The 24243-nt window shown below is 45.8% G+C and overlaps 1 protein-coding gene across 8 annotated transcripts in view; it reads right to left on the reverse strand.

Moving 5' to 3' along the window:
* Positions 1-24243, reverse strand: part of AUTS2 (activator of transcription and developmental regulator AUTS2) — a 663053-nt gene that overhangs the window by 37513 nt on the left and 601297 nt on the right. The gene's annotated exons all lie outside the window — the stretch shown is intronic.

Consider the following 24243-nt stretch of genomic DNA (forward strand, 5'->3'; position numbering starts at 1 on the left):
TGAACCAGTAAAGCTTGCTCACAGCGACATGGCTGCTGAAAGTAACGCTTGCAAAGCCACCCCCAGCCCTCGCTCCCATGTGGCTCCATGCATGAGCAGCAGCCCCGCATTGCAGCTCCCCGTTGCCTCCCGATATGCACACATTTGAGCAGAGGCAGCCCCTGATATCCAGCGGGCAATACTTGGATTTGTGGACTCATGGTGTGGGCTTGCACGCACCAGCAGGCACAGCATGCCCAGGTGTGATGCTGCATCGTGAGCCCAGGGATCCAAGAGCAGCATGTGAGCTCTGCAGGGATCTCTGGGGGATCCCTCCCCCAGCAAAGCAGCTCCTTGCCTTCAGACAGCTGGCAACCTCAGATCTGCAAATTGCAGCCTAGGAGCTTCCACATTATTTGCATCATCTCTGATGGCTTGGAGATGCAAAGCAGCAATGCCCTGCTCAACACAGCCTTGTCTGGCCCTGCAGCCTGGAGCATGCTACCTGCAAGTCTCCCACCTAGCAAAGGTAATCCATGGAGAAATGAGTTTGCACTGCTTGACGTTCATTTTTATCTCAACAGCTGCATGACTTACATTCCATTTGATTTTCTTTATCTGTTCATCTCCTCACAGGCCTCTGATGAATGACAACATCCCTCTCTGGACAACACTGCATTGTATGCTTGGCTTCCAGCAGCTTAAACTCGTGGAAGCAGGTACTAGCGATGCACTGGGTGCATGCAATTTGGGGTTTTGCAGAGCTGGAATGAAAGGGGGTCCAACTTCTCCCATCACTCCCACCATAGGACCATCCAAGCCCCCAGCCCCTGATCACAGAGCACTGTGTATTTTCCTAAGATTACATCAGCAAACTGCCAGGGTGTACGTTTCCCTCTTAATTCCAGCAATTTAAAGCAAAATGTTTGAATCTTGGAAATTAACCAAACCAGAAGGAGCTGATGTAGGTAATTAATGCTAGCTAAACAAATAGACATACCGGACAGATTTTTAACCAACTGGGATGTAAATATTTTTACTTTTGTGGATAATCTTACAGTCAAATCTGTTCTACAAATACCCACAATAATCCCCTTCTTTTTTTCCTCTCATTTGCTGCATGCCCCATGTGAAGCAGTGCAAACGTTCAGCAGCACAAAGTAAAAGCACTTCTCAGCAACTCCGTGCTCTCAGTTTTGGTAGCTGGTGTCCTTTCACATCCAGCAAACCCTGCTGTACCACGACAGCCTTTACACCTTCCGCATCACAGAACCTCACCCCAAGCTTCCTCTCAGCTGAGGTTCTCATTTGAATCTCTTGCTGTCATTCAGCAAGGTGGTGAGGTTGGTCCTGGCGCAGAGGCAGCAGGAGAAAAGCCCATTTCCATAACCTGCTTTGTTTCAAAGGAGCGGAGAGCCAGCCCTGCAAGCTGTCAGATGCAGACAGCCTTACACAAACGTCCTAAAATCAATGGGGCTGCAGATGGCAGTGTCGAACAGAAGGCTCAACGCCTTACAAAGTAAATTAAGAATAGGCCCATCTGTAACATGAAATATCCATCTCAGAGAGAGGGGAACCTTTACAAATAGCATTTATTTAACTTCGAGAAAGAAATACTTTAAAATTAGAAAAAAAAAATCATTTTCAATTTATAGTGTTTTCAATTCTTTTCGCAAGGGAGACGAAACTAGAAACAAACATTTGCTGGGTGTTCGGAGACCAAATCAAGCACATATGATGTTTCAACAGCAGCCCAGTGAAATAATCAATAACTTCCAATTCACACTATTGACTTTCTCACATCCTCGCAGGCTTGAAACTCTGGATGAAGGCATTAGGGTCGCCAAATTGTTCCATTTGCTCTAGTTCAGATATTTTACACTGGCTTTTTTTTTTCCTAGCGGTGTGGAAGTTTGTTCAAGAAAAGCTCTTGAAAGTCAAAGTGGGTTTTAAGACCCCAAAACTTCCATATTTTGCAATAACAGGCACAGCTTTGTGCTTCGTGCTGGGACTCTGGGCTGACTTATTAAGAGTCAAAGAGAAATGCCAAGTTTCTCACTCAGTTTTGCCCTCTTTTACTGTGTTCTAATTTAATGACTTCAGAAAGAGTTCATGGTCCCAAGGAAGAATGCCTTTTTTACTACCTCTGTTTAATTAGAATTACCAAAGATTACACACCCATACGCTTCCATCTTTACCATGAAAAGAATTCCATGTCAGTGCAGCACAGCCCCAAAACACACACGTTTCCTGCAATGTGCCATCAGCTTTCCCTGATATCCCTGTCTTCGTATGAGATGGTTTTGATAACATAATTCTGTACTGTAGGACAGTCACATTAACAAATTGTTAGGACCACTGTAAAACAGCAAGAGCTCATTAAGTCCTGGAGAACGTCTGCAGCTATTTTGGCGCAGGCGTGATTTGTTCTGACATAGGAAAACCCCATTATTTCACCAGGTTTAATAGGTACTAGATATGCTGAAGCACATACTTCTTACAATGCTACGAGAACCTTTCAGCAATAACCCTTCAGGATGTATTGGGCAAAGTGATTTTGCAATGTCTCCAAATATACAGAAAAAAATGATCTGTGGAGAATGATCAGGACTCAGGGATGAAGCACCAGAGAAGATTAAAGTTCTGTTCCAGCTCCCCAAGGACACTGTTAGGTCAGCATTTGTCCTGTTTCCTCCTCCAAGTATTTACATTATGAGCTCTTCAGCTCAGGGGCTGGTGCAAAACAAGAATCAGCTCTTGCTTAAGGCCTCTTTCCATTGCTTTCACGAAAATAATGGCAGGGATTGGAAAAAGGTCAAATTCAACCCTGGCCTGACGCCACCACTCTTCATTGTGGTACAGAGGATGCATCTGAGTAAGAAAGTGAGTAAGAAGATGTAATACATGGTGATTAATTTTGTTCCACTACTTCTTGTTATGCATTCAAATATATGAAAATTATCTAGTTGATTTTTTTTTCTTCACTTTGCAGTGAGGCTGACAGCCATGAGCTTTTAATAATCATGTCCTTTGCTCATTTGTTTAGCTTTCTGTTAGGCCCTGACAATTATGAATACTTCATAATCATGCCCATACCCTTATATAATAAGCACAAATCTGAAACTGTAACAGCCTCTCGTATAACACAGAAAATTCATAGAAAATCAACTGGGCCCATTACCATTTAGAAACAAACCATTAAGAGCTCCATTTTAACAGATAATCCATTACAAAATACATATTTATGTGTGCGAGTGTGTGTGCACCTGTGTATGCACCTTTGCATATAAATATCTGTACGTTAACTCACTTGTGGTGCTCTGATGGAAGTGAGGAGGATTTAACTGTTATCAAGGCAGGGATATAAAACTGATTCAAAGGGAAGAGGGAAAGCAGCTCATGCAAATGGCTTCGGCTGCAGGTGGGGATGTGCATCTCACCTCTAAGGGATCCAAGGCCCTGCTCCCAAGAGGTGCTAAGCCTGCCATGCGTGCTAGAAGTCCTCCAGCATCCACTGGAAGCTAACTTACAGTTCGTTCCTGGGTAGAGGAACAAAAAAGACAGCTGAATGTTTACCAACAGCCACTAATTTCATTGTAAACTACTGAAAGCACTTAAAAGCCAGACCTGGTGAGGAAGGAGGCTGTGCCCACAACACATGCACCGATCGTTTTCTCTAAGTTACTCTTCCTAGCACGGCTTAAACCTGGATTCTAGGAACAGAGCATGCACAGAGACACACACAGCCTTCAGGAGACACACATCTGTGCCATCAGTGGCAGAAACCTGCCAGGCGCGTAGAACTTAATGGTCTAATCCCCTGCTTTCACAAAGACCAGATTAGCTTTAAATTAAATACTCTTGTTCCTTAAATTTCCTCCTTGTCAGTATGCCAGGGGAAGCTCTTAATCTTACCAAAGAGCCTGAGGCCATTCTGATGCCTCCACATGAAGACAGAAAGCAGTCCGCAACGCCGAGATAAGGCAGAGGTATTAAGCTAAGCTCACAGACCTGGAAATGTATATGCAGCAGGGACGGCTGCTGGTTATCTCCGTAACTGCTGGAGGGGCTCATTAGCCATAAACAGGGCTCTTGTCATCGGCGTCTCGCCACCACCTGCTCCTTGTACAGCGCCCTGGGTACGAACCAAGGCAGGCTGGCTGCAAAGACGTGTGGTGACCTTGTGACTCACACAGGCCTAACCTCTGCCTGGGCCCGCCTGTCCTCACAGCCGAGCAGGAGGAGACAGAGCCGCTCCCAGGCGGGATGGCAGTCAGATTGGATCTCTGTGGTGTGGGGCTCCAGCCTCTCTCTGGAGGTATGACACGGAAGGGCCTCCTGACTAGCAAAGCATGGAGCTTTCCACCTCCTCACCAGCGTTAGGTGACTAAAGCCTGCTAGCAGACCGTAACGCAGAGTACAAATCTCCCTAACCCTGAAGGAAATTGCAGTCTTTACTACCAGGCAAATGGCGGAGTAAACGTATGAAGTAAACAAGGCTGGGAGGGCTCTGGAGCACACATCTGATGGGGAGCGGCTGAGGGAGCTGGGATGGGTCAGCGTTGAGCAGAGGAGGCTCAGGGGAGACCTCACTGCTCTCTACAACTGCCTGAAAGGAGCTGGTGGTGATGGGGGTTGGCCTCTGCTCCCCGTAACAGCCACAGGATGAGAAGTGATGGCATTAAGCTGCTCCAGGGGAGGGTCAGGTTGGATATTAGGAAAAACCTGTCCAAAAGAGTGGTCAGGTACCGGCACAGCTCCCCAGGGGGTGGTGGGGTCACTGTGCCTGAAGGTGCTCCAGAGCCGTGGAGATGTGGCACTGGGGGACGTGTTTTAGTGGGCAGTATTGGTGGAAGGTGGGCAGTGGGACTAAATGATGTTAGAGGTCTTTTCCAACCTTAATGGTTCTATGACTCTAAGCAACGAGTATCTCTTTTCACCCTTCTCACCTGCCAACCTGGAGAGACCACAGGCATTTTACCTTAACATGAACACAACCCACTGCTGCCTGTATGGCTCAGTGAACCACTGTGCACCCACCTGTATGGCATGCAACAGTCTGGAAGAGATTTAATCGCTGTCTTAACTTCTTGTGCCTCCACAAACAAATGTGGAGAGGACCAGGAGCCCTGCTGGAGGACAGCAGGTCAACCCATGCTCCGCACAGCACACCTGCATGGACTAACTAAAGAAAACTCAAAGATGAATTTGCAAAACTAGGTCAAATATGAATGAATGATATCAATCAATAGCTTCTCTAACTGCATATTTGTAAGATCAGATAAGAAAGAAAGGCTTTTACCCACACATCGCTTTATAGACTTTCCAACAGCTTACACACAAAGCATCCAGACACTTTAATTTCCACTTCAGTATGAATACTCCAGCCCCAAACGAAACCTATTAAAAATTAAATTCTTATATTAAGTTTAAAATGCTGCTCTTTTCTCCCCAGGTCCCATTAAAATACTCTCCCTACACACAGTTTAGAAGACAAAAAAGATCCAAGAGAATATTTACAAAGAGAACAAAACCCCTGGAGGGTTTTTACGTTACAACAACATTAATCTGTTTTAATCACACAACAGATTAAAAACAAACAACATTAAATGATTCTGCAAAGTACCACGTAAAAGTACATCTTTATTGTACCAAAAAAAAAAAAAAAAAAAAAAAGCAAGCAAAAAAAAAATAAAAGCACTTGGAAATAGGGTGATTGTGTTGTTCCACAGAGACAGAGCACTGCAAAAGCCAGACTGGGCCACAGAGCCACTGATGGAATGATAAAAATGAACTGTTCACAAGGGCCTAATTTTACTTTTACAGCCCTCACAGCTCTTTTCACTGCTGAGTTCACTCGAGCACATCAGGACATAGGTCTGAATGACAGCGTGTGGGTGAAAGAAAGGGAAAGCAAAGCCCAGCACACTGCACACATCAGTACCGAATGAAACCACTTTTCCCAGTGGTTTTGTGGCTGCCTGTCATACTCTCACTTCCGCCAGCCGTGCCTTCCCAGCCCTCCTGCAGCACTGTTTGTTGTGCAGCATCTGGTGGGAACCTGAGCAGCTCCCCAGGGAGCTGCCCTGTTCTTGTGTCACATAGGAAGGAGATGGATTACCTCAGCTATTGCTTCTACCATTACCCTTGGAAACTCTGATGTCTCCTCCATCTCCCCCACACTCAGCTCCAGCCCTGCCAACGTTGGAGCACGGCATGGCCTCTCCTTACCTGCACACATCTCCACCTACTGATCAGCTCTGTCTTTCAGGGGACCAAGCACAGTGACAACAGCACGGCCATCAAAGGCCGCTTCGAGCAATCGCTTTGAACAACGGCAATGTTTTCGGTTCCAGACTCTAAGATTTTACTCAGCCTGCAATTATTTACATCTTCTTGAACTGTTTCAGTGCGCTGAACAAAAATATCAATTGAGCTGCCCACAGGTCATTCTGCTGAAGCACTCGAGTTAATTTAGAGGCCAGCGCCGTGCATGAATAGTTCTTTCTTTCAGTATCCCCAGTCTTGCAATTGTTAATGCATAACCTCATCTGCTGTTGCTTGGTCTGCTTGGCTGGCTTCGCTACTTCACTCTGGTGCTCAATGTTGTTTTTTCTCATCTTGAATAACATATAATTGTGCTTCTACAATTCAGTTTGCCGTCTCACTTCTCAACAGACTTTTAATGAACACATGGCAGCATTTTCCATGACATTTTGCTACTGTCACGGATCAGATGCACACAGCGTTGCAAAGACAAGTTTGCCCCAAAGTTACAAGCCAATCTTTTCCATCACAGTTTTATAACCACTTCTGCCCAGAAGACACTGGATAGCAGCAGCTGAATTTGAGCTTGAAATTATCTAAAGAAACCACAAAGAAAAGAAGTGTTTTTATTCAAAGCCAAGTAGCTGTTATATTTACTTAAATAAATGGATGCATTTCACACGGCTGACTTGGTTAATATGGCTTGCTGTAGGCACAGCTTTTATCTCAGCAGTTACCAAAAGGGCTGCCAATGCAAACCAAAACATTCAAGGCCATGATTTATGTGGTTGCTCAATCCAGACTTAATAGGGGATACATTGCACAAGCTCAGTATTTATGGTAGTAGCTACAGTCAAGCAGTTTCTGGCAGTGTTAGCACTGGGCAAATACACACTACCAATGCACACCAGCCTGTCTGCTGCATACAAAGATGTGTGGAAACGTTTTAATGACAAGAGAGGCACTGAGCACCTTGTAGCTGTGACAGCCCCTTGTGTTGGCCGAAGTACCTCGATGACACTGCTGACCAAGCCCAGCATCTGTCTGGCTTGTTGAACCACCAAGGGGAAAGAGACAGCAGTGCCACACACATGGAGTTCCAGATGTGTAGCATATAAAGGATTACTACCTGCAACACAGGGACTCTGCCTAACTAATGGCAAACATGCACACAGCATGAAGCTATGCTAAGTGAGACGCTGCGCTGCTTCTTGCTTCATCACACTGTAATAGTTCTAATCTCAAGTGTATGGAACCACCACCAGTCAATGCCTCCTCACCATGTAACTGCCTTAAAAACAGTGGCATGTATATTCTGGGTTTGCTTTATTTGCATTTCATTTTCATCCTCACGAAAGGGAGTGCCTGTTACTTAATGATATTACTTCAGGATCTAAGATCAAAAAAAACCCCAAAATCATGAGACTCCTGATAAAATCAGGAATGGCAGTCACGCTGCATCTTATTGCTATTCCATGGTAATTCAGTTTTCCTTAATAGGGGCAGAGGCCTCTGTAATAGCAGATGAGAGTCTGTAGCTGAACTTCACTAACATCACAGAAGATGCAACAGTGAAGCAACTGAGATGCTGCCTCTTTCCAGGGCTACACACTTGGCAGGTAACATTATTCTGTGCATTTCATGGCTCTTCACAATAAAAAGTCACTTTTCAAACCATATGAAATAATAATTGGAACAAACTTGAAGCTGTTTAAGTAACCATAAACACATAAAAGGAAGAAATAATGTACGTGAGCTATGGTGAATAGATGTCGCAGAAGTACTTCAGACGTCGGTTAAGCACTCCTATTTATGGGTGAAGCACTGCAAGCTTCTCCCATTTGAAGTACCACCTACTTGAAAATACAGGGGAAGTGAGACACCATACCCACAGCTGACTTTGAACCAGGCACGACTGCCAGCAGACATCATCTTCAGAAGATATCAGAGAACACTTAAGGACGGAACGCATGAGCACGCATTAAATGCTGACTTAAAAGCAAAAGTACCACTCTCTAAAACGTTATTACCAAGTCATTGCCACTTGGACAAGCAGCAGCATGCTTTAAGCAAGACAGATTTCACTGAAAACGCCTAACATTCCCCAATAATTATAATGCTTCTCAATACAGGTAACAAATTAATACCCCAGGTAATGTTTTCATTTCAGTATGTATTTTTTCCATGGAGTGATTGCATCTCAGTTGATATGTTAACTAGAGCTGTCCCATTTACGCAATATGACCCAGAGTTTCACCAGCAGAGTCCTCACACATGGAATTAACTGTATGTCACTCACTCCTTTAAATCTCATGTGGTCATTCCAGTTCTCCCACCTTCCAGTCTGCAGTGCTTTTTTCACAACTGGAGCACAGGGAACATCTCTGCTGTGCCCGTACATCCAGCAGCACGGCACGCTCAAGCCTTAGGACAGCTTAAAGTGTGTACTGTAACCCTAAAAGCTACCTGCAACCTCACCTACCATCTCCTTGGGCCTCCTGTGCTCTGCATTGATACTGGGAGGCCTGAGTGGTTGAGCAGTGAAGCAGAGAGGAAGTATGTTCTCCCATATCACGAGGCTGCTCTCCTTTTCTTCATTTTGTGAAGAAAAACGTGTTCATTAAGTGTTCTCTGGTATCTTCTAAAGATGGTGCCTGCTCAGTAATCTCACTGACGTGGGACAGATTCAGCTGGATCAGACACGTTTGCTGAGGTGAAGGTACAGCTTGAAGTAGGTATCACTTCCAGTGCTATTTTTACTCTGTCAGAACTGTCAGCTCGCACTGGGAAGGCCTCAGGAAGCTGATGTGGACTGGGACTATGCCAGCACACAACCATTTGCTAGAAGAGCTCTTCTCTCCCCACACGAGCAGTACTGCTGTATGGACACTGAGATTTGACAACAGAGACCCATTGCCTGGAGCCTACAGCCCTCCCTGGGCAGCTACATAAAGGTAAATGTAAGCACTTCAAGGCCAAATACTTCACCGTAGGTGAAGTAATACTTCACCGTAACAGGTTAGGGATGCTTCTCAGATTTGACACTAAAACTATTATATACCAAGTTTGCTTCAGGATTGCTTATTACAGTCTTTGAGGGTTTACTCCATTCCCAAAACATGGTGGGTGCTTTGTGGAATCAACAGAAGGTACAATCCCAGCAATTCTCATGGAAAAAAGAGTTTGAAGGAAGGTGTGGGCAAAGCTTTAAGTATTTCTACCCCCAGAAATAATCCAGCTTATCTGTTCCAGAATTTTGGTTATGAGAGAAGACAACAGAGCTGCTCCTTCTAGCAAAACCGATCCAGAGAAGAGCATTTCATCCACGTAAGTTTAAGAATTTGGTATTATTTGATACACTAACTGATAAACAGAAAACACAGCAGAGAGAATCAGAGAAAGGAACATACACCTTATCCGTGCTATTTTCTTGAAATTCAATTTTTCAAGGGATTCTCTGGTAAGCTGAGGCCAGCCCTTTCCCACAGCCTGCTGTCAGATACCGCTGAGCCTGGCATTCAGGGCCCCTATTGCACATAACCTCCTATTTCCTACACAACATGCAGGGTCACCCCCAAGAACATCTCCTTCTGCTAAACCTCCCTTTCTTCCTCTGTGAAGTATATAATGCCTTCTAGATTTTAAATTCCAATAGAGCCAACTAAATTAAAACAGAGTACTTACTTCCTAATGTTCTCATTAGTAAGACCTAAAACCTCTCTAAGACTTTGACAACACTTCGTCTTCCAGCCAAAGACATCACATGGACAAGGCAAGCAGGATAAGCTTTAGGTCTCATTAATAGGACCTAAAACCACTCTAAGACTTTGACAACACTTCGCCTTTCAGCCAAAGACACCACATGGACAAGGCAAGCAGACCTTCCTAGTGGTCTTGAGAAGAACGCAAAAAGTACCTCCCAGTATCCTGTGCTCATGTAATATTTTCACTGCTGGTTAAAGCTCATAGCATTAAGGGTTGCTGATCTAGGGTGAGTGCTTTTCCAAACCAATCCACAGGAAGAAATACCCTGTTAACAGAGTTATACTTAACGCCGTATCACTTTCAGCCTACACAAGTGCATTCGGCTGCTTAATCCCTTTCTGAAAGAGGCTGGTTCTGACCTGGCAATCAGCTACTGCTTGGGTTTTGTTTGGTTGCCACAACAGCTGAGAGCAGCTCTAATGCTTCCCTGTCTCGCAGTGACACACCACAGGCTGCTCACCCCGGGATCGGCGTCGGTTCATCTTTCATGTTCCCTTCTAGAGGGAAACAGCAGCTGGGGAGTAGCTGGGCTCCTCAGGGAGAAGGATAATATTCGGTAATCAGAGAGCTTTGCTTAGGAAACGGGCTGCTGCAAGGAAAAATGGATGGTTCAGTTTAGCTTTCTGGCAGCTGTTGCTTTTTATTGCCACATAGTGAAGATGCAAGAGAATAGTTTCTGCGAGCTCGGTCAGCCAGAAACCTTGCCTTGCTCTGCTCAGGTCACAGCAGTGCCCTTACTGATGGCCTGGGGGGCTCCAGGCAGTAGCCCCAGCTTGTGGCTGGGAAGGAAAAGTGTCCCCAGCTGCCCCTGTGCCCTGCAGCACCCACCTCTTGCCCACCTTTCCCAATGGTGTCTCAGGGAGGATGCAATTACTTCAACTACCTGGAGCTTCTTAAACCAACACGCTGTGATAAGCTTTCAAAACAAGGCAAACACTGGCACGCGCATTATGTGTTTCATCAGCTCTTCTGTTGGGAGCGAGGAAGGTTATTTTGAAGCCCAAATATGAACAGGATCTAGTCTTTGCTCTAATAACATAAAGCAGGAGAAATTCAGACTCCATCTCTCATCTGCTTTCTTGCAAATCCTTTCCTTCAATAACTAAAAGGCAGATAGTAAAGAAGATCCACAGTAAGTAGGTCGTGTGCATTCAGTGATTTACCGCGTTCTTAAATCTTGCATTGAATTTCAGCAAACTGTCACTCTTACATGGGCAGCAGGGGAAAAACATACATATTATTAGAAAACAATCACTGCCAAATCTGATAACAATCTGACATTAACCACTGTGGGGATTGTGCTGCCAAGGCTGTCTTGTATTATTTAGAAAACATAAAGGAAAAAACTCCTGAGGGGGGAAAGCAGACAAACAAATAACTGTTCTACATCCTATTAATAAACTTCTACAGCTCATATTTTCCTAAGAAAATGCTTGCAGTCGCACTGCTATCTTCTAGACCAAGTTTACTAAATGACATTTAATCTTCCCGAGGTTAAAAAAACAATCACAGCTATTCTACCAACTGCTACAGATACTGCAGGCGTTACGTTTTGCAAAATCAGCACATCCATTCTGTAGAGGAGCACAACCTTTTATCTCCTCCTCTCAGTAATGGCTCCTGCTATCCGTAGGGCAGTCGGGAGGAAATTGCTCTCTCCTTTATTTTTCCAGTCTGAATTCCTCTATGCATGCCCACTTGCAAGGGTAGCACCTTTCCCATCAACAACCACAATATGAAGTTCAAGATCCTTTTTGAGATAACTTGGGTTGGGTAAAAAGCTCTCATCTTGGCTTCTGATTTTCCCATTTCAACTAGTGGGAGACCCACCAACCGACCTATGCCATCTAACCCAGCTAGACTTAAAGCCTGTTGAAAGCAAATGTTCTGGATGTATGTTTTGAGGACACACATAAATGTACCTCGATGTGCAAATGCAATGCCAGAATGAAGCAAACCACTAAACCACCAGCAAGCTTCTGAGTTGCATCAATGGCTATAAAACAGCTGTCAACATTGTTTGACTTTGGTCTGAGGGGTTAGGAAATCACTTGGATGGTGTTCCACAAAACAAACCAACACAAAAAAAACCAACAAAAATTGGGCTATTTCTGCTTTTGGAAGGGCTCGAAGTCACAATGTATATGTGCAAATGGGTGTGCAAATCCACATCCATTCAACTTCACACAGCAAGGATGTCTACGTTTTAGAACAAGGAACATTTTCATTTCAATTCTATGTAACATGACAAAAGCATGCCCTGAAATTCTTTTACAGTTAAGTACTGGATTACAAAGTAAACCGAGAGAGAGCCCAAAAGCGGCTGTACCTTAAATAACTGCACCTTAAATAACTGCATCTCTTCAGCAACCACCAGCGGCCTCCAGCAGCTCAGGGCACATCTGCTCAAGCAGTGCTGCACCAAAGACTGTCCCTGTGCAGGAGCACAGATGCAAACACACCACTTCTTGAAGGCAGATGCTCAGTTCTTGCTGACGTGGCCATCTTTGCAGGTGCCATCATTTGTTAAACAAGAAAGAGCCTTTCCAAGAGCAGCCCAGCAAACACAAGGCTCCCTGGCTAGATTTCCCCCCTCCTCCATGCTTTTACTTGCCACTGTTTCGTTTTGATTTTTTTTTCTTTTTCTTTAAGTGGTGCAATATAGAGCTTGTGGTCTGCATAATGCTGATAGCACTCGAAACTGCCTTCTGTTCAAGCTCAGGCCATCAGCATGCATTGCAAGCTATTTTCTTCTCACTCGTAAGTCAATGCCTTTCAAGGATGACCTGGGGACCAGCTCTTCCCCGATGTGAGTGCAAATCACTTGCCAAGTTTAGTTTCATTTTGACTGTGCCTACCAGGGAAGGGTCACTTACAGACTCCATCATTTCCTCCCTTGTCTCAAAGGATTATAATTTGTCCATTGCAATTCACATCAGGATGCAATTTGGCAGGGAAGTTAGAAGTCTGAAGGCAATTATTTTTCTTCCTTTGGAGAAATGGATTATATTCATTCAGCTATTTTCAGTTATTTATTTTAGATGGAGCACAGGAGGAAGAAAAAGGAAAACAAGGTGGGTTTAGACTTTATGATAGCATTGACTTACTATGTTTTGACACCACAGAAGGGTTGATTATACTAATACATGCAACCCATGCAGCTAATCCTGTCCAAGAGGAAAGGCCTGGAACAGGAATGTCTCAGCAAGGTATTAGCACAGCAATGAAAATAACCCTTATTATAAATCCTTAAGGCTCATCCCCCAAAACTTCTACTTACAGTTATTCTTAGCAAGAGTAAATCACTCCATTTCTACCAGCTGAAGTTCCCCCTTTGTATCGAGCAAGTGACATGCTGCTCTCAGCTTACCAGGAAATATATATACATACGCTACTGACTGTCCTTAGAAATACTGCCAAAAAGCAGGTTTAACCTATGTTCCTATTTTTACAGCAGCAGAGGTGACAGCCTCATCCCCAGTCCCTTCACATGGCCTCAGCCCTCCTGAGTGCTCACGGGAAAACAAATGAGGTTAAAGCCCACATATAAGTGATCACCTGCACAGAACACAATGTGCTCAACACCCATGCGTGCCTTTTGCCCGCCACGCTCTCCACACTGCCACCAGCAAACATATTCCCCTGCTCATTCCCATTTTAAAATGCAAATCGTTAACTAAGAAGTTGTTCCAGAACCAATATTTATAGGGCTAAGTGATTACTTAATTCAACAATTAAGAGTAAGGCGTGTTCAGTTGTGCGTTAGGTAATTAAAGAAATGAAAAAGTGCCACACAAGGTGCCTGGCAGCCCCAACCCAACTGCATGCACAGAGCTTCCCCCTTTGGCCTTAATGAACCCCATCTCAGAGCAAATGTTGGATCCGACCTCCACTAAGAAAAATGAATTTTGGTTAACTGCAGCTCTTCAGGCACTGCACCCTGTAAAAAGCCAGCGTGCTTCCTGACTTTCCACTGGAAGACCAACTTTTATAAAAGAGTATAAAGATTTGAAGTCCCCATATAATCTCACCTCCGGGTTACTGGGCCCACTTCCCTTATCAATTAACCTGTCAGTCGGCAGTAGGGTCTAATTAGTTAAATCCTTTTTTAATGAAAAGAATTTGCCTCGAGCAAAGCCTGTCAGCTCCAAAACCACTTTACAATCAGGAGCATGTCTCGGCAAAACCCATTAAATACCTGCGGAGTCCCGAACGCCAGCAGCAAACCCACCACCTCCCTGCTTCTGCAGAGACATACAGTGTTATCTGTGCACATCTGCATCCCGCTGCACCTTGGTGCACCGACAAACTGTGCTTGCTTTTGGCTCCGATGACCCTTTGTTCCAATTGCTCAAGCTGGGGAAGTTTGTACATCTGTAGCACAGCTGTGCACGGAGCAGAGGTGCTCCCTAACAAAATACCGACACCAATTCCTCTGCAAGCATCTTTCCTGAGCAATACTCAGCATGCCAATGCAGGAGATGTGCTCCAGGTAGGACAACACATGCTCATTCCTGTGCTAATGATCCCACTGCTCCCCTTGACTTCAAAGGGCCTCCGATCACATTTGTAATCTTTTGCAAGTGTTAGCAAACAAAATTACAAGTTCTATCCTACAGGTTTCAACAAATGCCCTGCACCATCAACACAGCAATGTGCTTAAAAATAGACATAATGAGCAGCCTTGGATCTGCGTAAGTGCCCTGTGGAGTTCATTAATGATTTCATTTTTGGCAAGGTACCACGTTAAATGACAGAGCATTATTAAGAACACACATACACAGATATATGCGTTTGAAACTACATTCCTGCTAATGTTTAGGGAAAAAAAAACACAACATTGCTCTGTAATTGTGGTTTGCCTTTTAAGTAAAACGATGTTAATAGCACCTAACTGTAAAACCTTCTGTCCTGCAAGCTAACCACTGCTGTCCAAGTGCTGCCTGCATCTACAGCTTCTGCATGTGAGAAAATGGGATCTGAGATGTTGCCGTGGGGCTCTGCCAGGACTCACCTCCCCAAATCCACGTAAGACCATTCCCACCACGTTACTCCAAGCTACTCAAGTGAAATCAAAAGCAAACTTTGGCCCCCATGTGCCAACTTTTCCGCCTGTGTCACACCCAGGCCATCTGCTGTCCTCCTGTTTGCTCAAAGGGATGAGAGGAGCAGCGTGCTTTGTACAGCATTAATTAAAAACGTAATTTCAGAGCATTAAATTGGCGAGAGGTGGCATGGACCAGCCCATGAACACGCGGCTCTCAGGGTTCTAAATCTGGCACGAACACGTCCACACTGAATCAAAACAGCCACCAAAGCAAAGCACAGCGCTCTCAGGAGGGCTCATACTGAGAAACTGCACAGATCTGTGCTCCCCGTCATCCGTGGGGCACAGAGCCCTGAAGATTTAACTGAAGGACACCTGGTCCAGCACCGAAGAATCCCCCTGTAACACAATGGTGACTATTTATCCACATTGTTCTCCGGATGCTTGCAAGTGTCTTGCTTGTCCTTCACCCTCTGCTGCTCTTACCAACATCTTTAGCACCAGAAAGCTGCAGGGTGGCTCCTACACTAAACTCACCCCAGTGGGCTTCCTCGTCCCAAACCTCACGTGCACGATAAATCACACTTCCTGAGCTCTTCTCTTAGGCTGCTTCTGGTTCCAAAGATTCTTCACAACATGACATGAGTTACTGCCCTGTGGTGCTCGCTGCTGAACAACCCAAGGGCCTCTGCACACCGTGCAGACTCTGCTGAAGCTACCGTGATGAGAGCAGAGCCGCATGGAGCACGGCAAAAAGCACGTGATGGCTGCACCTCGCATCTGCTCCTCGGGGGGAAAGACAAGCAAAGTATAAGCAACTTCTTTCTTCCTTAAAGAAGTTGGAGCTGCCAGAGATGGAGTGAAATCATTTACCTTCTGCCTGTCAGAGCAAGTTATCTGTGTCCTTTTTACGTCTTAAAAACGTAGCCCAACAGAATATATTCACCCTATCTCCAAAGTTTGGAGAGAACATGTAGGCACGGCGATAAACCATCCGTTTTAAGCAGCAAGCATTTTCCATGTTAAGCCAGAGGAAAGCAAGCAACACCTCTGTTTCCAAAGAAAACGGCCAGAATCTGCTTATCATTCCTCTGAGGAAAGATGGAATCGCATTCTTTGCCTCCTAGTTGTCTTCATTTGCCAATTATTTATCCACATCTACGCAACAGAGTAAACAAGGAAGATGCATTAATTATGAAAGCAAACTTTTCCCTACAAATTAGACTGCTTTTTTAAGCTTTGAAGTTCGCTTAGCTATCTGTCTGAAAGGTTTTGTGCCACTCCTACTTGTAACCGCTAGCAGCAAAAGAACCAGAAAATCTTGCATGAAAAGGCTGCACATTCTTTGTCAGAACAACGCTCGTTCGCTGTGTTAGCATCTTTCTGAACAACTTCCAGCACTGCTGCAATATTCCTTCCTCCTCTGCCTTGACATCTATCTGCTGGCATCGACTATGCCTAAAGAGCATGCACGGAGATCTCAGCAGGAAAGTCCTAGCCCTGTGCTGAGCTGTAGGAACCACCTGTGTGTATGTGCACCTGCACTGATGTATGTGGCTGCAGCCCCTGTCCCAGCCATAGCTGTGCTCCCGGGACCTCAGTGCCACCCACCCTTGAGTCCTCCGGCTGCACTAATGGGTTCTGAAGAAAGGAGCACATCCACTGGGTTTGTGTAAACTACCAGGGCAATAAAAACCATCATTAGAGACAATTTACTGGCTAATCTAATTTTTAAGTACGCACAGCCACTCGCAGCAATCAACATTTAATTAATTATAAGATCAGATGAAAAGGGGAAGATGGATCGTTTCCTGGCCCACCCACAAGCCCTCTCGGATGTGCGTGATCTTACTCTTTTTTAATTCCCTCATTAAAGCCTTTGTTCTCAGACATCAGCCATTTACCTGCAGGACAATGACAGTGCCTTGGCACAGTTTGCAGAGCAGCCGACACAGCTGCAGTGCCACGTCCAGAGCTGTCAGTGCCTGGAGATGTGCAGTGACACGAGCTGCTCAGAGCAGCGCTATCGTTACGGGCTCAGCACACGGGGCTCTGTGTCAGCTGCACCGTGCTGAGGGTTCGCTTCACCCAATTATTTGTTTGTCACTTGCAGACCTGGGTACTGAGCAGAGATTGTCGAGTTATTTTTGGCCCGAGATGCACTGGCAAAACATAATGAGGCCTTTAGGTGAGTAACTGTCTTGGCAGTGAGGTGCTAAGATGATGTGCTGTTGAAAGGCTGGATGGCAATTAGGTTGCTTGAATGCGATGAGATGCCGGACAGGGCATGTGAAGACAAAGCAAAGCAGCTTAACTATTAACATGCCACCCTCCCTTGAAGTTGTCAGCTACCTATTTAAGCAAGGTGCTAATTTACTACATGCTGCCTTCCCGACAAACTTAATTTTTTATTAATTCAGAAGCTGTACAGACTTGTCCCGCTTGCACTTATTACCCAGCCCTTTGCAGAGAAGTGTAACAGCTTGCCAGATGATTATTATCATATGTTAATTGTATTACAGCGATTCCCGCAAGCCCCAGTCTTGGGCCTGGTTTCCACAATGTAGGGGTTGTGCAAACGGGACAGAAGGTGGGCCAAAGGCTTCTCATTTAAGATTGAGAGCCAGCATATAGGTACAGAGAGCAGATACGGAAGAAGAAACCATAGGGAAACACAACAGGGGTCCAACAGTCCATTTTTAGGAAGGAAAAGTAACTACAGTGTGGAGAAAAGCTGTAAGACATCTGCAGCAACACCCACACTGCTTGTTAGCTCCTGGGGCTGTTAACCCATGCTGCAAACAGATGTGACTGCCTAAATACAAACTGCATTGTAAGGAGCCAGTTAGTCAAGAACCACGGTCTTCAAAACGAGTTATCTAGAGTGGCCTGCTTTAGGTATGCCTGATGGACCTCAGGATACCTTTTGGTGTGGTGAAAGAGATGCACCTGGCGCTCTGTGATGGCTGGTATTGCTTCTGAGTGTGTTCTCAGCTGGGTGTAGGACAGCCTGGTGAGCCCTATGCCTCCATGCTGATCTACCTGGAATGCTCACAGCTCGCCACTTTCTGTCCACACAGCAACTCTTCCCCAGATCTCAAAGAAAACGAAGGCAGTGTATTCATACAGCAACCTGAAAATCAACGCTCACCAGACTGGAAGTTAGAAACACCTCGCTGCACTTCTGGTAATGAATTAAAGACCAAACTGAAGAACCAAGATTATTTCTCTGTCTCTCTGGACAAAGAGGTGAGAATCCAGGAGTTCATCCCATTTCTCCCAGTGCACTCAACCAGACTGGTTTGGGCTCCCTGAAGAGTGTCAGGAGCATGTGCAGTTGCGTGGGTACCTCATCCAGACGAGGTCAAAGTCAAGGGAAAAGAATTTATGAGATTGTTCTCAAAGGTATCAGAAATTCGGTATCCTTGTTGTGCTTTGCATTTTGCAAAGCTTGAGGTGTCTCACTGCCCTCACCAAGCACCCAAAGATCACCTCGGGAGATCCATTCTCCTAAAAGCTCCCCCTGCACTACCCCAACATGCCAAGCAGAGCTGTTTGGTAAAGTTTGGAAGCTGGGGGGCTGAGGTTGAGGCTGAGACTGACAACACTGGACCAGTGGCAGAGCTCCTCACCCCCCCCTACCAGAGACAGTGGGTTGTGCCCACCACCAAGGAACTGCCAAAGTCACGTTCTGGTAACTGCTTATCCCAGGAACACAAGCCAGAGAAAAGAAACATAAAGCTGCTACCAAAGGACAGAACAAAACGCTGTCATTTCTCTGCCTGGAAGAACCAAATCCTGCTATACCCACGCAGCAGCCACACCTGCTGAGACCTGCAGAGGCTGCGACGTAAGAACAGTCAGTGACAAAAACCAGCAAGCAGAAGTCAGACTGAGGGTTTTGCTCATCTGCGTTTGATTTTTATAATGCTGTTTCTTTTAACAAATGCAGTTTAAGTGCTTATGGGACTAACAACCTAGTAAATGAACTAAGTATTAATTTGTGGCTTTATTACTCAGCAGACCTATTTCCATAAAGCCGTTTTTCTTAGGACACAACTTGCTCTGCAGCAGCTGCTTCCTATTACAGGCTGCTCAAATTACTTTGGCTCCAATTTTCAGAAGTGCCCACTGATTTGAAATACTTGGAAATGATATCAAATGGCTGTGGGAGCTCAGCAGTGCTCCACCTCAGCCCTCTCTCCCATCCACAAGCAGCAGCAGTGGTACGGGCAGAGCACTGTCCCGACAGCCCCAGCCCTGCAGGCCCACACCACAAAGGTTTTGCACAAAGCCATAAAGGAACTGTGGAGCACGGCGGTGATCCAGCCACAAGGTACCACAGGGGGCTGGAGAGGAAGGCTCATGCTCCAATGACTCTTGGGTAGCATTGGGTGACTGTGGGCTTGGAGAGCATCTCGGGCTGTCAGCAGGATTTAGGCAGAAGGCACACGGCCCAGGAAAGATGCTCTAGGAAAACGATTTTGGTTAAGTACAGCAGGAAAAAAAAACAACACAGCTTGTTCTTACTCTCCTGGCATCTGTAAGTCAAGGCCATTAGCTGGTCTAAAAGGCACTTCAATCAAGTTTATCTGCTCTTCTGTTCGCAACTTTTAAAGTATACATTTACGCTGGCTTTTTTTAAACAGCTTGCTGGATGCTGCATAACCCCCTCTCAAAAGCACGCTCACTGCTTGAAGCACTGCTCAGCATGCTCCTGGCACTCATGCAGGCTGGCACTAGGCAAATCCAGCCTGGAAACCGTTTACATTACTCTAAATAATTCCATCAGGATCCCTGTGTGAAGCTGTCACCCCTCTCCAGCACAGCCCTTCCATCACACCTGCCCAGCAGCAGTGGGCCCCTCGCTCACACAGCCCAACGTGGAATCATCGCTCTTTGCTTGCTGCATTTGGTTTCTGGTGAGCCAACGAACCCACCTGGTGGAACCCAACAAACACCAGCGAGGCAGTGAGCTGGGGACGAGAGCAGGACCTGATGGGGACAGGGAATGGGGCGTGAGGACCCCTGGGCACATACACATAAGCACCGGGGGGGGAAAGAAAAAGAAATAAGAGTGTTTCCTGAGTGGCTTGAAGTCTCCAGGGTGTCACGGGATTTACTCCTGTGGCCCTCATCCAGCAAAGCACTTATGTAAACGCTCAGTGGTAACAAGTGTATAAAGCCAGTCAAGCGACCAAGCACAGTGCTGAACTTCTCAGCGAGGACAAATCAGGCTCTGTTTACACTGCTCCATGAGACTACAAATGCCCTCTTTTAGCCCTCATTGTACCTTGAGAAAGGCGGTGGCCCTTCCTCTTGGACCAGCACTTGCTGAACCATTACAAAGCTAAAAGTCCCCTGGTTTAAGGTGCATCCCTTTGCAAAGGTATCCATCGCTGCTGCAACAAGCATGGCAGTTCCCTCTTGGAAGCTTTATTTCGGTCTTTCTGCCTACTCAGACAAATATTATTGCATTTAAGTCACACGTTGAAGGGTTTCTTCACATGTTCAGACTGCGTGTGTGTGTTTTTCTAAAAAGAAAACAGAAAAAAAAAAAAAAACCAGCAGAGACTTGGGAAAGCAAGGCAGAGATCTGCCTGTGGTTTTCCACGCCTGTTCCCACACTCTGGAAAACAATGACTAATTCAAAGAGCTCCAGTGACTCCTGTGGGCAGTCTGCACGATAGGATAATATCATACTTTGTGGGATCATTTTACGTGGAGAAACATTTAAAGCATGTCGGCGCTGCGATGAAGGCGTTCTTGTTTGGGGGAAACCGTTGAAAATGGGAAGAGAAAGGTCTGTCTGCTCTCATTTTTGAAGCAGCTACAAAGACTTCCACACGAAAAAAAAACCAAGAGGAAAAAAAAGCACAATTCATATGGCTGTCCCCGTGAAAACTCCCACTGGCATCGAGTGGCAAGACTGATGCTTAGCTGTAGAATGTGAGATGCTTCGGAGAGCTTTTTTACTCCTAAATTAGCTGCATTTGGATGGAAGACATTCTTTAGATGGGGTGTGACATGGTGCTAGTGAGGAGACATCAGATCCCACAGACAGGTGGGCAGAGGGTCAGCAGCACAGCCCAGTCACCCCTGTGTGCAGTGCACACCAAGCACCTTCCACACAGGTCTTCAAAAGACCTCGAGAGGCTCACAGCACACTTGGGATGACAGATAGAGATGAACCACCTTTTCCGAAAGCAGCACTAATTTACAGCCGCTTCCTACCCTTGCTTTGGTAACCGAGGCGAGCACCTATCAACATCCAACTCATAGATAAGAGATGGGGGAACCAACTCATGCTGCTCGGCGTTATCAGAGCCCATGCAGGCGCTGTGTCAGCAGGCTGGGTGGCAGGGGCAGCGAGGCTGGGAGCAGCCGGGCTGCAGAGACAGCACTGCTGGGGCAGCTGCATCTGAACCTGATGTCTGCCTCTGCACAAAGCCACGCTGCTGCCCTTTTCCAATTGAAACGCAATGCATTCGATAAGATAACAGATGCCTGGCAAAGCACATCGAAGCTTCGTACAGGAAAGAAGAGGAGGGGAAAAGCCTTGTATAAACAGCAAAACAATACAGCTTTATCTAATCTCAGCGACTTACTGCTGCTTGTCTGCGTGTGTGTGTTTTACTGACAAAATAAAATAAATTGAATCAGCTCACACACGATAACATGCTCTTTCCTACCTCATACTAATTGCTTGGCTAATTGATGTTTGTTGAACTTTCTCCATTTCATTGAGTGATTAGGTACAAAGCTAACAGTTGACATCTGTAGGCGCTTAACTGGCGTCTGTAATTACTGTTAATGTTAAATAATTGTTAGTTAATTGGAGTGGTAACTGACTGAATGGAATCCAGATTGTGAAGCAAAAAGAGACTTAGTTAAATAAACATACATTTTCAGAGAAAACAACATTTTATTACAAGGGAGAGAGCCAGATACGGGAGGTCTGCAGGATGCCCCACTGACAAAACCTCACACCAGGCTCCAGCCTGGACCCCACTCATCCAGAGGTATGTCCAGGCAGGAGCCTCGTCAGCAAGCTACTCTTATCCTCAAGAAGTTTTCCACCTTATTTTGAATTGATTACCACTGGTTATTTTGCAGCCCAAAGCCGATAAGCCTTTTCCAAGAAAATCAAATACGGTTTAATCTGTAAAACAAATACTTTCTCCAGAATAGACACAATTATGCGTTAGTAAATATTGTCATTTTGCTGACACTGGAATCATTTGACTCTGCTAAAACCAACAGCTTGAAAAGAACTTAAAGGAATACAATCACCACCTGAGACCGAAGGGTACTTGATACAAGTTCAAGTGGCTGAAGTTTCCCAGAACACAGCTGTCAACTGCCTCTTCCAGCTATTTTGGTTAAGAAACACCCAAGCCCACAGTCTGGTTATTTCATGGTTCACTTTAGTTCTCAATGATTAATTTAGAAGCCTTGGAAGTTTCCTGCGCTGTAAGATTGCAAGCTTTAGGCTTTAAGAATCGGAAGGGTTGTGGAAGAGGTTCTCTCCCTCTTTCACTGTCCTTGTGGGCACACTGCGTTCATCACATCACAGGGACCTTTTCATGCAGAACTGCCATTACATCCCACAGCACAGGCAACCCCACCTGAATGCTATACTGCAGCCAAAACCCCTGCAGCAGGTAAAGGAGAGGGCACAGAAAGTGCACCGGTGGGCAGGAGCGGTTTGTGCACAGGAGATGCAGCCGTAAGGGAAGTTACGCAACAAATTCCTCGCTCAGATAAAGCCTTCGTGGAACAGAAATAACTGCCTTGCTCCTTTGTGCACTAGAACAAAGGACTGTCTCCAAACAGGCATCGACTTTTGTCTGCCTGACTTGCAAGCTACAGTGAAGCGATGCAACATTTCTTCTAATCTAACTCGCTGGTACAAGAAACCTGAGGTCCTCCAAACAGGAGGCTTTGCACAGAGCTGGCTAATGAGACACTGAACTTTAGCATGGAAGATACCGAGAAGCCATGTGAAACCCAAAGAACGGGGTAACTGAGCGATCCCGAGCCACCAGCACAGCCTCCACTGGAATGCAAGGACACACCACACCAGGGCATCCATTACAGGAGGGCAGCCATCGCAGCAGCCACAAAAAGAGAAGCCTATGGGGCTGTGCCAAAGACTCAGCGGTCCCCGAGGTCTGCCGGCCGATGCGTGGGCTTCCACAGCACTGGCACCGGTCCAGAGCCCTAAACACAGCCTGGGATTAAGCGGCTCGGTGAGAAGATGCAGCAGCCCCTCAAAAAGTCAGAAGCTGAGGATGTACACCAAGTGAGTGGGGATGCTAGGGAGGTTCCTGCGGGCTCCTGGAAAGGAGGAAGGGAAGCAGCAGTCAGTGTGCTGGCACAGCGGTCACGTTAATGCAGCACTGTGCTGTCTGCGCAGCAGCAGACCCAGTTGGATTCCCAACAGGCTGCTGTGGGACCGGCTGGCTGAGGATGAGCACTGCTCCAGAGCAGAGAATCTCCCGTGGACTGAACCAACAAGGAGAAGCACATGCCAGCCTCAGCTCCCTGCTTGTTTACAGAAACAGATGTTGTAAAAGATCCTCAAGAAATGATTCACCAAAGGAAGATGAGGGGAAAAAAAAAACAACACAATACGTCTGTTTTTCCAGGGGAGGATATTGCTGTAGAACCACCTAAAAGCCAGGGCTTGATCTGGCTGGTATTGCAGCCACCAGTGAGGACGAGTAACCCAGACGCCTTGATCTACCTCCAGCTGAGAATATAAATATTTCCCTGACAGCTGGTGGTGCCGCGAAGCAGAAGGATTCATAAAGTTTACATGAACATCCTGTAAACAATTTGAACATAAAAAGCTGTAACAGCCCAATTGTGTTCCTGATCAAAGGCAAACTTCAATATACAGCACAAATGAAACTTCATCACTTTGGGACTCATTTCTCCCTCCAGGAAAAGCTGTTTTCCAAGGGTACGTAGGAGGGACTTAACATAAATTAAATACGCAGCAGTAGTAGGAGCTGCCTGCTCTACATCTTCAGATGTGTCTGTTTAAATTATTAAAAGATAATGGAATTTAATTATGCTGGAAAGTCACGCTACAAAAATTCACGAACAAAAGCCTGCGTTTTGGCCAGGATGAACAGTGTTAAGGTCGACACCCTCAGTGAGGAGAAGTTACGTTCTTC

The sequence above is a fragment of the Gallus gallus genome, chromosome 19, assembly GCF_016699485.2.
Source record: "Gallus gallus isolate bGalGal1 chromosome 19, bGalGal1.mat.broiler.GRCg7b, whole genome shotgun sequence".
In the NCBI taxonomy this organism is placed as follows: domain Eukaryota; kingdom Metazoa; phylum Chordata; class Aves; order Galliformes; family Phasianidae; genus Gallus; species Gallus gallus.